Source organism: Ostrinia nubilalis, chromosome 18 (assembly GCF_963855985.1).
Source record: "Ostrinia nubilalis chromosome 18, ilOstNubi1.1, whole genome shotgun sequence".
Classification (NCBI taxonomy): domain Eukaryota; kingdom Metazoa; phylum Arthropoda; class Insecta; order Lepidoptera; family Crambidae; genus Ostrinia; species Ostrinia nubilalis.
Window position 1 is genome coordinate 1,317,556 of NC_087105.1, and position 12,281 is coordinate 1,329,836.

General features: G+C 42.3%; 1 long non-coding RNA gene across 1 annotated transcript; it reads left to right on the plus strand.

The window, feature by feature from the left end:
• The first annotated feature begins 5,900 nt into the window (after window positions 1-5,900).
• On the plus strand, window positions 5,901-8,772 carry LOC135080482 (uncharacterized). Its single transcript, XR_010259026.1, has 2 exons — window positions 5,901-8,124; window positions 8,169-8,772. It is a non-coding gene; the product is annotated as an uncharacterized LOC135080482 (long non-coding RNA).
• Window positions 8,773-12,281: the final 3,509 nt, after the last annotated feature.

Sequence of the window (12,281 nt, forward strand, 5' to 3'; positions counted from 1 at the left end):
CGCGCGTCACGCTGCCCGACTGCCGCTGGCTGCTGCTGCGCCGCTACCGCCGCTTCCGCGACCTCTACCAGTGCGCGCGCCGCCTCTACGGGCCCAAGGTACGCAGGGGACACGCCACGAGGCACCGTACCGCAGGGGACACGCCACGAGGCGCCGTACCGCAGGGGACACGGCACGAGGCACCGTACCGCAGGGGACACGGCACGAGGCGCGCGTCACGCTGCCCGACTGCCGCTGGCTGCTGCTGCGCCGCTACCGCCGCTTCCGCGACCTCTACCTGTGCGCGCGCCGCCTCTACGGGCCCAAGGTACGCAGGGGACACGCCACGAGGCACCGTACCGCAGGGGACACGCCACGAGGCGCCGTACCGCAGGGGACACGGCACGAGGCACCGTACCGCAGGGGACACGGCACGAGGCGCGCGTCACGCTGCCCGACTGCCGCTGGCTGCTGCTGCGCTGCTACCGCCGCTTCCGCGACCTCTACCAGTGCGCGCGCCGCCTCTACGGGCCCAAGGTACGCAGGGGACACGCCACGAGGCACCGTACCGCAGGGGACACGCCACGAGGCGCCGTACCGCAGGGGACACGGCACGAGGCACCGTACCGCAGGGGACACGGCACGAGGCGCGCGTCACGCTGCCCGACTGCCGCTGGCTGCTGCTGCGCCGCTACCGCCGCTTCCGCGACCTCTACCAGTGCGCGCGCCGCCTCTACGGGCCCAAGGTACGCAGGGGACACGCCACGAGGCACCGTACCGCAGGGGACACGCCACGAGGCGCCGTACCGCAGGGGACACGGCACGAGGCACCGTACCGCAGGGGACACGGCACGAGGCGCGCGTCACGCTGCCCGACTGCCGCTGGCTGCTGCTGCGCCGCTACCGCCGCTTCCGCGACCTCTACAAGTGCGCGCGCCGCCTCTACGGGCCCAAGGTACTGTGCACCCAATGAAGGGGATACGGCACGGGGTACCTTGTATTGCAGGGGACACGGCACGGGATACTGTGCGCCGCAGCATAGGGGACACGGCACGAGGTACTGTGCACCGCAGCGGATACGGCACAAGGTACTGTGCACTGTAGTGGGCACGGCACGGGGTACTGTACTCCATAGGGGACATGTTAATTTGTCGTATTACAAGACAAATAACGTCAGACATGAGAGTATCCGTATGCGTTCGCTGAAGATATAGGTTTTGGTAGTTCGTAAAAAGTGTCTCCATTTATTGTTTTTGTTTCCTCCCTAGGCCAGAGTGTCCCTTGTCCCAAAATTGGACACGCCCACACGGCATCGCAATCACATAATCCAAAGCCTGGTCCGTGAGCACGTAGAATTTTGTCCAATGACCCCAAGCTACCGATCCTTATCGCTCGCGCGTAATTATATTGCTGTCGCGACTGTGCGACGGGCGCCCGCAGTGAGTGTGCGAGCGCGACAGCAACATAATTACGCGCGAGCGATAAAGATGGGTAGCTTGGGGTCATTGGACAAAATTCTACGTGCTCACGGACCAGGCTTTAGACCAGGGTTGCATGATTTAAATCAAGTTGATTTAAATCATGATTCAAATCACGATTTTTATTGCATGATTTTTAAAATAAAAATCACTGATTTAAATCAATATCCGAAAATGGAATTAATGCAACACTGGGAGTGCATATTAATCAATTATAATGTTCGAAAACAATGTTGATTTAGGTGTTCAAATGTGAAATAGCCGTTTTGTATGAAAAATTGGTAAAAAAATATTTTTCCATAGATTTTTTTTTGCGAAAATAAAATAAAATTGATAAATGTAATAAGATATTCGTGTTTTTGTAATGGAAACGGACACCACTTAAGACGAGCTGTTTTTGACGAAAGTTTTTTTTTTATTTCAGTAAAAATATGACATACCATCTTACACAATTTACTTTTTTTTGCTTGTTCCCAGTACTATACTTCAGTCGTAACTAAATAAATCTAAGGCAATGATTGCAAAATGTAATAAAAATCAAATAAATCAATATAAATAAAAAAATCAAAATCAAAATCAAAAATATTTATTCAGTTTAGACCACAAGTGGCACTTATGAACGTCAATAGAAAATAATAAAAAAAGAAAAAGGTAGCCCTTATGGGGCACTTTACATGTCTCCTTATTTTTTTTATTGATTTTTTTCCACCCTGCTTTAGACTAATCCCATGTGACATTGTAGGTGGCGTCGATCCCGTTCCCGCCGCGGCAGCTGTGGTCGTCGGAGGCGGTGGCGCGCGCGCGGCGGCCGCAGCTGGAGCAGTTCCTACGCCGCTTGCTCGGCGCGTGCGCGGCCGACGCGCGCTGCGTGCTGCACCGCGCGCCGCTCACCAAGGACTCGCTGCTCGCGTTCTCGCCCTTCTTCCGCAAGGTACAGGCGCGTGTATAGCAGGAGCTCAATTATGGCCTAATTTTATGGGGAAATTCCGTAGACGTGGACGTAAAAAGATGCATTCGAGCCATCACAAGTACGTGGTTTACAGACAGCTGCAAACCCCTATTTAAAAAATTTGAAATTCTGCCTTTAGCCACAGAATAATAATAAGTACTACGTACAGAAGTTTTACTACGCGAAGGTATTTAAAAAAATGTTTGCTCAATGTCATTAACAATATGGTGTAATTTAGCCTGTCTCAAGAGTCAAGCACCATTTTGTTGACAAACGTCAGTGATCGGCACTGCGCCGAAGCTATAGGGCTGACTTCGATAAAATGATGTGACGTGAGGTGCCAAACTGCGGAAAATGGCGGAGGAAATACATGATTTAGCATGAATTATCACGAATAATATTAACTACTTATTTACCTCTCAGTGTCTTGAGGCAACTTAAAAAAGTACATTCTGTGTTTTATTATTATTTAGGCAGTTAAATACTGCACAGTATTTAGTACACCATTTTCTTTATTTTCTTCCATCATACACAAGAATACGCGTGCGTGAGTCAATGTTCGCTCGTATGTGAGGCCTTGTCGAATAGTATCCTGTAGGTGGGCCATCGTGCGTGTTTTGTTTTCGATGTAAACTCGCGGATATGAACAGGCAAGGTACAGGCGGAGCGGTCCCTGCGCCGCGTGCACACCGCGCGCCGCTCACCAAGGACTCGCTGCTCGCGTTCTCGCCCTTCTTCCGCAAGGTACAGGCGCGTGTGACGAGCAGGCTGGGCATCAAGACGTAGAAGACAGCCATATGCCGTCCACTGCTGGACAAAGGCCTGCCCGAAGAATTTCCATAATAATCATTCTTGCTCTGCCATCATCAAGGTGCTTCCCGCGACCTTCACCAATTCGTCGATCCACCTAGTGGGGGACCTGCCCACACTTCACTTCTGGCCCGTGGTCAAGTATATCCAAGGAAAACAATGTTCAAGGATTTGAAAATTATAAATAACTTGAAAAAATCGAACTGTTTAAGGCGGGAATTAAACCCACGACCTTCCGCTTGCCGGGCGACTGTTCTTCCAACTGAGCTACTTAGACACTGGATGAACCCGTCGAAATTTTCAAGTGTAATACACTGTTACGGCCAGCGTTTGTTTCATCAATTTTGGGTCTGTCGTGGGTTCAATAGGGATGTTTCCTGGGTAAAAAGGCAAGAGTTTTAATTAGTCCGTCAGTTTACTTATCAAAAAATACTCGACTCGTATTTTTCACTTTTTCAAACTAATGAAAATTTAAAGAGACAAAGAACGCCAAAGTTCAAGTCAAGAGGCCCGTGACGTCAATGAGTGCTTAAAAGTGCAGCACTTTGTGACGTCGCGCGGAACTTCAACGCATCATAACTTTGTAATTATTTGTTTGATTGACAATTAAAAATATACGTGTCCAATATTTTTTTATATTAAAATTGACGGACTAAAAAAATTTTTTTAGGAAACTAGCCTATTCCCGCCATAGGCAGTTCGATTTTTTCAAGTTATTTGATGAGATGCACCTCTTAACGCTAAAAATTAAATAACTATGTCCAAGGATAATACTTATTTGTTTAAACGTGTTGTGGACAGGGCGTGTTCGAGAGCGGCAAGTGCGGCACGGGATGATGCCGCGCGGAGCTCGCCGCCGCCGCCGCGCACTTATTGGCCGCGCTTCTGGCCGCCGCGCGCGCGCTCGCCCGCTGCCTGGCGCTGCTGCTGCTGCTGCTGTATCTGCACGCACGGCGCCGGTAGCCGCTGGTGGACGCTGGTGACTAGTGGAAGCTAGTGGTAGGTGTGGTTGCTGCTGGTGACCAATGGCAGCTAGTGGTAGCCTGCTGCTTTACCTGCGAGGCGCCGGTAGCCGTGTGTTGGCGCTGGTGGATGCTGGTTGCTGCTGGTGACTTGTGGAAGCTAGTGGTAGATAACGGTAGCTACTGGAAGCCACTGGTGGCCAACGGTAGCCACTAATGACCAATGGTAGCCAATGGTAGCCAACGGTAGCTACTGGTGACCAATGGAAGCTAGTGGTAATCATTAGGCGCCAACGGTAGTAAGCCAACCAATAATAGCCAGTGGAAAGCCAATGGTAGCCACTGGTGACTAATGGAAGTCAGTGGTAGCCACTGGAAACCAATCATGGCCAGTGGTAGCCACTGAAAGCCAATGGTGGCCACTGGAAACCAGTGGTAGCTACTGGACGCCAATGGTAGCCACTGGATGCCAATGGTGGTCACTGGAAGCCAAAGATGGCAAGTGTCAGCCATTAGAAGCTGCTAGTAGTCACTAGTAGGCAATGATAGCAGCAGGTAGCCACTGGTAGCCGTTGACAGCCACTGGTAATCACTTACGACCTCTGGCTGCCACTGGTAGCCATCAGTAGCCACTGGCAGCAGCTAGGCGCCGCGCGGCCCTTGGGTGCGATACTTAGGGAACAGGGAATGTGACAGGCACCGCGTCCTGCGCTGAACTTACTACCCAGTGAAAACTATAGAGAAGCGACACCTGCTGGGAATATGACGAGGCACAATTGTTACTTGACCTTAGACGCCGGCGTCGACGTTTGTTTACCATCGCTTGGTCTTCTGCTGCTACTCATTTATTTCTACGCAGTCAAAGCGACAGTAGTATGCTATAGTCTGGTCTGTGAGCACGTAGAATTTTGTCCAATGACCCCAAGCTACCATCTTTATCGCCCTTGCGTAATTATGTTGCTATTGCGCTCGCACACTCACTGCGGGTGCCAGTCGCACAGTCGCGACAGCAATATAATTACGCGCGAGCGATAAGGATAGGTAGCTAGGGGTCATTGTACAAAATTCTACGTGCTCACAGACCGGGCTTTATTACGCCGTGGAAACTATATTTTACGAAGCATCAACTGGGAAGGCCGATAGTGAAGACGGCCGGTTTCGAAATAGTTCGCGTTACTACCTTGTTGTAACTTTCTGTTGACCGTATGCGTATGGTCACGAGGAATGGGTTTCAGTATTAAATGTTGCAAACCCATCCTCAGATTTTTGCGTTCTCGCTTACTATACTGACGGACGTTTTGATTCACTTGACATTTAACACAATTGACATACCTTTTGACATTTGAATTATTCAGTTTTTTTTGTTTTTTGACATATTTTTTATTACATAAGTTACTGTTCATGCCATCGAAAATGCTGGCATGAATCAATGATTTAAATAAAGCGATATTAATGGAGATGTGTCACATTTCTACAGAATAAAACTAAAGTTAAGACGGTGAATCGAAACTGTCCTCAAAGGCTAATACAGACGCGCTGCGTCACGGGCACTCGGACAAGGAAACTTAGCAATATTTCGTTTTATTTTACTTTAAGCTAGCGTTTCGTAAGCAATATACACGTTATCTGTAAACATTCCGGCTGGTTGTTATTTTGCCACTTATTTTTAATATTGCGGATGTATACATGCACGAAAGACTGCACATCAAGGCAAATAAATATACACTTTATGTGCTTGCAATAAGAGTGATATTACAACTAAAAATAATCTGATGTGTTTTACACCTGTGGGTTTTATCCCACTTGCCCCAAGTATCTCGTGGTAACATTGTATACGAAGTAAGTTTTAGTTTTTTATGGTTTCCGAGTAGTTGTAGTGTCTCTGTCTGTATATGATGTGCAATTCGTAGGTTTAATTGAGTCTTCCTTGTGGCGCTCTTCGCTACTTCTTTCACTGCGCGTGAGTGAATTGTTCTGCTGCCGTAACGTAAAACGGTACAACTAAATTTTTTATAAATCCTAAGGCTGGGTTGCACCAACTTACTTTAACAGTGACAAACGTCAAAAATATTTTTCGGTCAAATTTAGGTTGTGCAACTCAGCCTAAGTGTTGAATATTGTTTTGTTACATTCACGTCAAAGTAAATGGTTTCCTAACCCAGAAACACACCGTAAGATTGTTATAGAAAGATATATTTTAAAAAAGTCTCGAATAACCTTGGTTTTACAAATAATTTAGTTGTTCCCTTTTACGTAAAGGCGGCAATGTAGTCGACGCTTTGTCGAGTTAGTTTCGTGCAATCAGTTTTCAGTGAACACAGTGTCTTGTCATATCCTTTGACGCGAAACGTAATCAGAGGCCGTAGCGTGAACAAGACTGCTTCAGAAAACAAAAAATATTAAATTATCAGTATGTACTTACAGTAAAATAACGTGTCTTATGATTTCAATACGATTACACATAAATATGTTAGCAGTATTGTTAACATACTTCAAACTATAAATGATTTTGCTGTAAATTCACAAACAATCCAAATGATACATTTTAAAGCATCTAACAGGTTTATCCTTGTCTCTGCTCATACTGCGGCCTCTGTATACAAACTACAGCGTCTATGGATTGAGGTTATTGTATGTAACATGTATGTAGTAAGCACCCAAAGTATGAGTGTATATTTTTCACGTGGCGAGCTCCGATGATCGAACCCCCCGGGGTATTTATTATAAGTAGGTAGTAAATAAAAGTAGTTAATCAGTTTTAAAACCCTTGTCACACTGGCAGCGGAGCGAACGCGTAAGAGGCGCGATATCAAGCTCATTTTTAACTAAGGCCTAACATTTGTGATCATAATATTCAATATGAAGCTTTGCTTACTCGACTGAACAGGCCTAATATGTTTCGAAGATGATCAACATTTGTAGATACCTCGGCGCGTTCGCTACGCCCTGTGACATAAGATATTCGAGATACCGGGAGAGATTTAGGTTACCCTAAAAAGGGTGCTGTGTTCGATTTTAACCGCGAGGGCAATCACATAGTGGTGCTCAATATACATAATGTGCCCTCTCGGACCGAACGCCCTTGTAGCTCAGATAGGGAAGCGAATTAGTGGCGATCCCAAGCGATTTCATGTGTAGCTTCGTGTTCGCTTCGCTGTCTGTGTAGTGAGGGCTTTATACTCGAACACGTAATTTGACATAAACGTTGTTAAGTCTGAATGTATAGAATAATAAATATCAATCATTATCGTCTGCTATAATTGTTATAGTATAAAAACTGCTTAATCAATAAATATGTAATAATTTAGATAAAAGTACAAAACTTGAATTTTACGAGATAACCTGTTAAATCCTCGTTGATTTCAAATTCTTATTAAACGTGTCTTAACACTCTTGAAGTAAGAAAACTAAATATAAACTGTTTAAAGACCATCTCCCGGTACTCTGACGTCAAGATGGTGGTTAATAAATGTAAGATACCATGTGATACATCGCACACTATCACCTGCATATAGTTAGCGCCGCGATCTCAGTCTGCGACTTTGGTACTAACAGACATGGAGTTACAAGAGTTTTCTTTGGCGCTACCATAAACGCTAAAATAAGTAAAAGAAAATGAGTTTAATGCATTTTTTGCATTGCGTTTTTCATTTTAGGTCTAGCGTTTATAACTTAGTCAATGCCTGACGTATGAGAGCAGCATGGGAGGGTGTTTTTGACCAAACGTCAGCGAGACTTCTGCCCCCTTAGACAAAACGCACTTTTTGATCGAATCGAAAATCGAATCCGTCAAAACTCCATACAAAAAAGGGGCTTTTCGACCACTTTTCGACTGGTTTGAGTTTATAATTTGCACTTTGTCTAGACCTACAGTTCTCTTTCAGATTTGTTTGCTCTGTCACTTCATAATAAGTCCCGTCCCCTCCCGTGTACTCCTATACCCCAGGCACAGACTCATTAAACGCTAGACATAACATGTCTAGCGGCTAGACTCTAGCGCTTAAATTCTGGCATGACAATACATAGGAAATCACAATTAAATGAATTTTAATCATAATAAATTTATTATTTATTAGCATCTGGGTAGCGCCAATGTTAATATTTGTAACCACATGTTTTAGCTTATTTAATTATATCACCATAAATTTAATATTGAGGCGGTTTTGCATTCAAACTATTTTCTATAATACAAAATAGTATATGAAATTTTTATACATTACCAAACCTTATTTACTAGAAACAAGCTATATTCTGTAGCCCATATCGTATTTTTTAAATGATCAGGAACTTCTTAGTGTGATCTTCAGACTTATCTACCCAAAGATTTATCATATACCTATATCTATAATATATCAAACATAAATGTATCTACTTTCAAAATCAAATATACCAACTTAAGATCAAATAGGAGCATGTTTTGAAGTGGCATGTGTAAAATATAGTAGGTAAATGAATTTGACTTATATTATGAAATGCCTTTATGAAATAATTTCGAATGTTAATATTACTATATCCTGCTCCTGAAGCAATATATTTTTGTATGACCTAATCCAAACGTGGCTTAATTCATTATAAGCCTTTTAATTATTGTAAATCATATTTAGGTTCACTTGCAGCATCTAAAACTAGCTTGGTATATCATTGTTTAATTGGAGGTAATCTTTGAATCCAGACTTAGTCTTGTATTCTGAGTTGCCGATCAAAACTCAAACTTAAGCATAGATTCAAGCCTTGGAAGTGATTGCCTTGAATCTATTCTGAACTAGTTCTTGTGTATGCAAGTGAGTCCTAACATTCGTTTAAACATAAAAGACAGCTGTAGATGATACTCCTTTTTGTATATATGGTTGTGATTTCATTTGCACTGTTTCATTTCTATTATTGGCACAAATGCTAACTAACAATTATTTAGTGTTTATTTTTTTAACTCTGATTATATTTTAAGCGGCGACATCAAAATTTTGACATTACAGGGACTCTCCATCGCGAGATCGACATTGACTTTTGTGCTAGATTGTATTAATTTATGTTTTATGTGTTTCGAATGGATATTATTAGGTTTAATCCACTATTATTGGGTTACTGTTACATTTAAGTAGGACTACTTTTTCGCAACTATAATGTAGTACAGTCAGCGCCAAATATGACATCCAAAGTGACCAAAAAGTTGATAACACAACCTTATTCCAATTGTAACAAAGACGTGTTGCGAATTTTTGGCTACTTTGGGTGTCCGAACTATTTGGCGCTGACTGTACAGGCGACGGCACATCAAGATGCGGCCTCCTATGTAATCGTGATAGGTGCTATTTTCCAATGAAATGTAGTCTGATCATCTGATGTGCTGTTGACTGATACATATTGTGCTACAGCCACACACACCTTTCGTTGTCTTTCAATATTAAAACTTATATTGAAAACAATTAAATATCATTGGCTTTGTTTTGACCTTAGAAATTAAGCCATAACTCAAGTTAGAACTTAACTACTAAATTAACGCGTAACGTAATTGCTTTATGCGACAGCATGACAACACAATATGTGTGGCAGTAGCATATATGAATGTGCTAATTCGGTGTGTAATGTAATCTCGCGACGCTACGCTCCTGTGAGCTTTCCGAGGCAAAGCCCTCACGCATGCGTATCGCGTCGCGGCTCGCGTCTTGTGCCGGCCTAAGCTTGTGGGCTTTCGCGTTTCATACACAACTATTGATGCCCTTCAAGAATAATACACAAATTTTGAAAGAGACTCGTCTAACGACAGTTTGTTTTGCACTTTTCTTCTTTCCGCTGCGCAGTCCTTAGTCGCAGGACTTTATGCTTTATCTTTTATGGCATCCTTTAGGCACTTTTATTAATCTTACTGGATTTTAATAAAGTGATAGTTTTGTTGTTCAATATCTCTATGCAACGGACTGTAAGGCTAGGCGCAGACCACCGGCTTTTAGTTGGCCGATAGTTGGGTTAGATGTATGAAAGTGCGCACATTACACCGATGGATTCTTCATACAAATTAGAATCGGGCCCAACTATCGGTCGACTAAAAGTTGGTAGTCTGCGCCTGGGCTAAATCTCTTTCAAAGTAATATTGCTTGATGGGTACCTGTTTTTGCTTTCTAATAATATTTGTCTAAGGAAATAATGTTATAATTCTCATCCTATGTTAGTATCTTTAGAAGTCATCTCACCTAAACTTCTATCATAAAAATATTTCTTTCTTTCAATAGTTTCTGTTACAAATATTATTGAGAATGCGTGTCGAGTATTGCAACTCAAGTAAGCGTTAGTCTGTAAGCAATTAAGCGTATCTTCGATGTTCGTTTACATGTTTTCATCACGTCATTAAATCCGAGAGAGCTATCTGAAAGTTGATATCACAAATGACTATAAATTATATTTTCAATCAATTTGATTGATAAGTGAACATAATTCATATTAAGAAATTTAATTCCGTGCAGAAATTCGACAATAAGCACCAAACCAAATAACCACGAGAACGCGAATTACTAATAAGTCTTATAAAAAAACAACAAAAAAATAACGGCTTTAACCCAGTAGTAAACATGGCCTTGTAGATAGTTTCAAATTAATGAATTACTAGTTAGTTATAATTGAATCTTTCATTGTATTTTATTAATTGCTCCAATACAGGTGTTGGACTAATTATTTTAAGTGTCGAGTAAAAGATATCGGACATAATAAGTGCTCTATATCAAAAACATTTTAATGGAAAAGCGGTTATATTATTTTTTAGTACAAATTTATTATTATTATCTCTGAAGTCTGATTTTTCGTTATTTATTAGGCACAAACAAATAGCAATCTCTTTCGAAAACCTTATTTACATAATCCACATGAATTTTGTTTGTGGCCTTTATTTTCTTGAATATATTTTCTCTATAAATTACTATATACATACATATAGTATCTACTTTATCTTTTCTATATAGAAATGATATCTATGTAGTTTTGTACATATAAAATATCTATTTTTCAAATGCAAACTGTAGGTATTTAAACACCAAATCATTATTAAGTATAAGTAATGAATAAATTAAAATGTAAATGATTATTTATTTTATTGTAATAGAAACGGAGAATTTATTGTAGTTTAAAAATATGTCCATTAAACGTAATGACGCCACATCACATGGCCTATACAAATAACTGCCCTCGTAGAATGTTATAAAAAATTATCAGCACTGCAGTGTTGGGATTATGACCACAAAATTCAGTTATTTGCATGGTAGAGTTTAGTGTTATCATACTTATACAGATTCTACTTATGGAATGTTTTGCACTTTTTAGTATTCACAAATTGCGGATGCAGTTCCGTTGTTTTAAAAGATGAACTATACTATTTGTTGAAATATGTCATTTAAAAATAATTTGTGCTCATAACTGCAGCGCTGATTGCCTATACTTTTTCAAGTTACTGTAGGTGTATCAATTTTTATTTGTTTGTTAGACATAGCATAAACTCTGAAATGATGACATTGCTAGTTATAAACGATTCATAATGTGATTAATGTAATTCTTGTTATTCGAAGTATCGACGATTATTAGTGGAGGATTACTCTATCATACATATAGAAAGTACTATTTTTCAAAATTATTGTATACAGAATAATGTACTCTATCCGACTTATAATATTGTTATGCAGATTTAGTGCCAGCACTAAAGTTAATAAGTCATTATTTTATACCCTCGAAGGAAAATAATAACGATATCCTTTAGGCCTCAGCCTCGAACTTAGCGGGCAGCGGGGCGGCGGCGGCGGCGGCGCGGGAGCGGGGCGGGCAACGCAGACCCGTTCTCGAAACAAGCGGGCAGCTCGCGCGGCGCTTTAGCGGCGAAGTGTTGTGTTCGGGGTTGTGTTGTCGAGATATTTGTTTTTATTCGCGAACGAAATGTCTGAACAACGGCGACAATTTTATTTCGATTCAAATTTATTCCTTACGCTCGATTTATTGTGGGCAAAAGAAGGAGTGCGCTGCCCGCTCGTTGCCCGCTCCCTCGCCGCTGCCCGCTCGTTGCCCGCTCCGGCGCCGCTGCCGCGCCGCTGTTTTCGAGAACCGGTCTAATTGATTTTACGCATAAGA